Below are 5,278 nucleotides of genomic sequence, written 5' to 3'. Positions count from 1 at the left end.
TTCATGTGACTCGCAGCCACGGTGACAATTGTCATCTGCACTCGTCACTTCCTCTCTTCAGGCTTCCTGAGTGGTTTGTGAAAAAAAAATGAAAAACAAACGAGTGGTCCTGAACTGCAGGTGTCACCTAAAGGGACACAGTGACAACACAAGTGAGCACAAACCCTTTGGCCACACAAAACTCTTTATTCTTTCGTTTGGTTTCTAATTCTAAAAGTTCACAACTTAAACAGTCGAAGCAAATCTACATTTACAAAAGTGAAACTCGATGATGAAGAGAAAGAACAAAAGTGCTGAAAAAAAAATGACCTGCCTCTTCCTCTTCGTTTGGCTGATCTCTTGGGGGTCGCCAGAGCGGGTCACTCGTCTCCTTCTGTCCCCGTCTTTGACGTCATTTTCTCCCTTCATGTCCCCCCTCCGCACATCCATCAACCTCCTCTTTGGTCTTCCTCTTCTCTCCTTGCCAGGCATTTCCATCCTCGACATTTTTTTCCCGATGTCCCCCTGATGTCTCTCAATCTGGCCTCTGCCGCTTGGTCACCAAACTGTCACACCTGTGCTGTCCCCTCATTCCTAGTCCCGTTTGCTCTCACAACTCCAGCATCTTCAACTTTGCCACTTCCAGCTGTCTTTTGGTCAGTGCCACCATCCCCAAACCATATGACAAGCTGGTGTCACTAGTGTTTTGCAGACCGTCCCCTTTCAGTCTTGCAGGTCCTTGCCTGTCACAAATCACTCCTGCCACTCAGCCCACCCTCTCTCGTCTTCACCTCTCTGTTGCTTTGGACTGCTGATCCCAACTATTTCAACTCGTCCCCCTGCACCACCTCTGCTCCTTGAAGTCACGCCATTCCCTCTCATTCACACTCATGGACTCCATCTTAACTCCTATGGACTCTCACTCCCCTTCTGTCCAGCGCGGTCCTCCACCTCTCCAGGGTCACCTCGGCCTCACTGCAGATCACAACGTCATCGGCGAATGTCACAGGGACTCCTGTCTGTGTGACCTCATCTGTCACCCTGTCCCATCAGCACTGCAAACAGCAAAGGGCTCCGAGCCGCTCCTTGATGTAAGCCCACTGTCACCTACTGCGCCCACCTCACTGCCATCATTAATTAACTAAAGAAAGGACTCTTTTATTCATAGACTTTAACTCAACACAATCATCCCTCAAAAGCTGCTTGTAAAGCTGAGCAGGTTGGGCCTGAACACCACCCTCTGCAATTGGATCCTGGACTTCTTGACAGAGAGGCGCCAGTCAGTTCAGATGGGCATCATCACACTGGGCACTGGAGCGCCGCAGGGCTCTTCACACTTCTGACAATCACACACAACACACACCACATCATCAAGTCTGCAGATGATACGACGGTGCTGGGACTGATAAGCAGAGATGATGAAACAGCATACAGAGATGTTACATGGTGTGAAGACAACAATCTCTCTCTCAATGTCGACAAGACAAAAGAGGTAATCGTGGACTTCAGAAAATCACATCCTGCCCACATCCCACTCAGCATCAACGGTTCAGATGTGGAGACTGTTAGGAGTACCAAGCTCCTCGGTGTGCACATAACTGAGAAACTTACATGGACACATAACAGTCAGTCAGTCAGTCAGTTACTATCCAACTTGCTACATCCTAACACAGGGTCACGGGGGTCTGCTGGAGCCAATCCCAGCCACCTCATCACTAATCAAGAAAGCCCAGCAGAGACTACAACACTTCCTGAGGCGGCTGAAGCGAGCAAGTCTCCCCCCTTCCATCCTCACCATGTCCTACAGAGGCACCATTGAGAGCGTCCTGACCAGCGGCATCACTGTCTGGTATGGCAACTGCAAAATATCTGACCGCAAAGGATAGTGAAGACAGCAGAGGACATTATTGGGGTGCCTCTCCCTTCACTACAGGACATATTTTACAAACGCAATGTCCACAAGGCCTGCAACATTGAACAGGACCCCCTCACACCCCTCACATGGCATTACACACTTCTGCCATCCAAGAGAAGACACTGCAGCATCACAGCCAGATCTGCCAGGCTGCTGGAGAGTTTTGACCCCCAAGCTGTCAGACTCCTTAACACCATGCTGGGGTCTTCCACACGTCCTCAACCACCTCTAGAAACAGAACTTTTATACATGCAGGACACTTTACTATGAAGACGAGTGTGCAGGTAGAGAAGAACTGAAGATCTCAGACTGACCTTGAAGGATTTGAGACTCTTGATATCCTTGTGCTGTGAAACATTCTGACCTGTCACTGCTTACACGTCTATCATCATCATCCACTGATCACTTCTGTATTATCTATATCTATTACTTATTTATTAATTATATGACATATCTATTGACTATATTTATATATCTAGATGGCGTAATACCATACACTGCACCAATGTTCATATTGCTTACTACACGTCAATATTGCTGCTACTTCTTTGTCTTGTCTCGTTTGTGTTTTAATTTTAATTTTAAATTCTACTTTTAATTTTTTATTTGCACTTCATGTTGTTCCACTGTGGACCCTGAGCATCACAATTTCGTCTGTCTGTCTGTATATTTGTATGGGGTTGAGATGACAATAAAGTTCACTTTGACTTTAAAAGACAAGTCAATCAAAATGGCGCCTTTTATTGGCCAACTAAACAGATTACAACCTATGAGGCCCCTCAGGCCCCTTCTTCAGACAAGATGGCATCCAGAGACTGGAGATCTGTGCGTTGATCTGGACCCCAGGACAGGAGGCTTCAAGGGCTAATCAATGGACAGACAGACAGACAGACATGAAAGACGCTATATAAGAGACAGATGAGATGGACCATCTTATGTAGAAGTTCATGTTCAGGCCCCCCACCCCACACACACACTCAGTTCCGGGCTCAGAAATGGCCAACGTTAACAGCGTTGTCAAGAACACACGTCCAGCTCTGGTTTCTCTCCGGAATTAAATCTTCTCCGTGGGTCAGAGTACCAGGACACTGAAGAAGGGCAGGGTGGGAGAAGACTGGGAAGGTCCAGATGGACAGCCACATAAAAGAAGAAGAAGAAGAACATCAGTGTGTAGCCTTACAGGCCATTCGCTTATTAAACACACACCCGGTCCCAGCGTCGTCTCCGACAGGGAATGCCAGCTCCGTGATGCCAACAGAGCCACGAATAACTAAGATGGCATTTTATGGGATGCGGAAGAATCAGGTGACACGGGAAGAACATGAAAAACATGACACCAGCTGTGCTTGGGTTGAGATTCAAACTGGCAGGCAGAGCGCCAAGCAGTGTGCCACCATAGATACCTACGCACTGCACGTGAAGTTCAGGCGACGTCCTCAGTAGGTGCTCATCACATCACAGACGGACATTCACAACACACGTTTGCGGTCGTCTTCTGCCCGTTTTAACCCTTTGTCTTCATTTGCCAGTTTCAGTGATGGCTTCCTATTGGAAACTTTGCCTCATAGGCCGGCTTCCCAGAATCCCTTTTGCTTTGTTGCAGATGGCACTTTTTTTTCCTTCTGTCCCTGAAAGCCACCCAACGTCACTTCTACCATCACAGGCCCTGCCCCTCCTACCCACCAGACGTTGGTGCACATTCTTGGACCAGCTGCCAGGGGGGCAGCATCTTAACCCTGGGCAGAAATGCCAGTTATACTGTGTGGCCAGAAGTCTGTGACCGAGCTCAGGTGTGTCCTTGTTAACAGGTGCGTCAAATCAAAGAGGTGGGCCGTGAGACCTCCATTGACAGACAGACACTGGGTTGTACTGAAGAGCTTGGGGACTTGAAATTTGGCACTGTCATGGGATGCCACCTTTGCCACCAGTCAGTACATGAAGGTTCTGCTCAGCTAGATCTGCTATTGCTGTGAAGAGGAAGTGCTGAGGAGCAACAACATCTCGACCACAAAGTGATGGACCACCCAGACTCACAGAGTGGGCTGTCGAGTGCTGAAGGTGGGCTCACCTCCCAAATGGGCTCTAAACAATGGGGTTCAAAAACGCATCTGAAGGGAACAAACAATACAATACAATTTATTTTAATATCACCCAAAAATCACACAGGGAGGGACACAGTGGGCTTTAACAGGGTTAGGGTTAGCCCCCCCCAGCCTTGACTCTCTAAGAAGACAATGAAAAAATTCCCAAAAAAAACCTTAGTAGGGAAAAAAATGGAAGAAACCTCAGGAAAGAAAGTTCAAAGAGAGCCACCTATCCAGGTAGGCCGGGGTGTTCAGGGGGTGTCAAAAATAAGGGGGGAGTCACTACAATAAAATACACAGGACAGAACACAAGTCATCCTCAATACAATACAATAGTACAATAGAAATATGACAAGGACAGAGCAGAACTCCACAGTAGATGATATCCCATAATACGATTTGGATTGGTTCAGAGTCCTGGAGACCTTGGCCATCAAGCCGCCTCCCCCTATTGGCCATTCCACAGCTGAGTCAGCCAATCCTATGAAAGGACCCCTCTACGCAACGATCCCTGCGATCCTCCAAAAGAGATGACTTTATCTTAGGCAAGCAAGTGGGCAGTGGCACCAAGTGCCAGGCAAGTGGGCAGTGGCACCAAGTGGCACATTTGAGTACCAAGAAGTGAAACCGAATAGGTGAGGATCAGTAACAAATCGCAACTGTCATATTACTGATGTTTTAGTGCTAATGACAGACAGTCTGCACAGTTAATCAGCAGCTCTAGGCAGGGTGTGCTAAACTGAAGTCGTGAATATTCAGTTGAGATTTGAAGGCTGAGACTGAAGGGGCATCTCATAGAATAACAGGCAGACCACTCCACAGGTTAGGGGGGTCCTGTAACTAAAAGCTCGACCTCCCACTGTCAGTCAGTCAGTCATTGCCCAACTTGTTTTATTCTAATACATGGTCATGGAGGTCTGCTGGAGCCAATCCCAGCCAGCACAGGGTGCAAGGCAGGAACAAATCCCAGGCTGGGTGCCAGCCCACCACAGGACACACACATACACACACACACCAAGCACACACTTAGGGACAATTTAGGACCACCAATGCACCCAAACTGCATGTCTTTGGACTGTGGGAGGAAACCGGAGCACCCGGAGGAAACCCACACAGACACGGGGAGAACATGCAAACTCCACCCAGGGAGGACCCCGGAAGCGAACCCGGGTCTCCTAACTGCGAGGCAGCAGCACTACCCACTGTGCCACCATGTTGCCCCACCTCCCACTGTTATTTTATTAATCCTGTGAATCCTAAGCAGATCTTGAGATCTTTATGTGCACTCAGGTTAGTAAGT

This window comes from Polypterus senegalus, chromosome 13 (genome assembly GCF_016835505.1).
Source record: "Polypterus senegalus isolate Bchr_013 chromosome 13, ASM1683550v1, whole genome shotgun sequence".
Lineage (NCBI taxonomy): Eukaryota > Metazoa > Chordata > Cladistia > Polypteriformes > Polypteridae > Polypterus > Polypterus senegalus.
The sequence above is the reverse complement of the archived record's forward strand: the minus strand, read 5'-3'. Positions refer to the sequence as shown.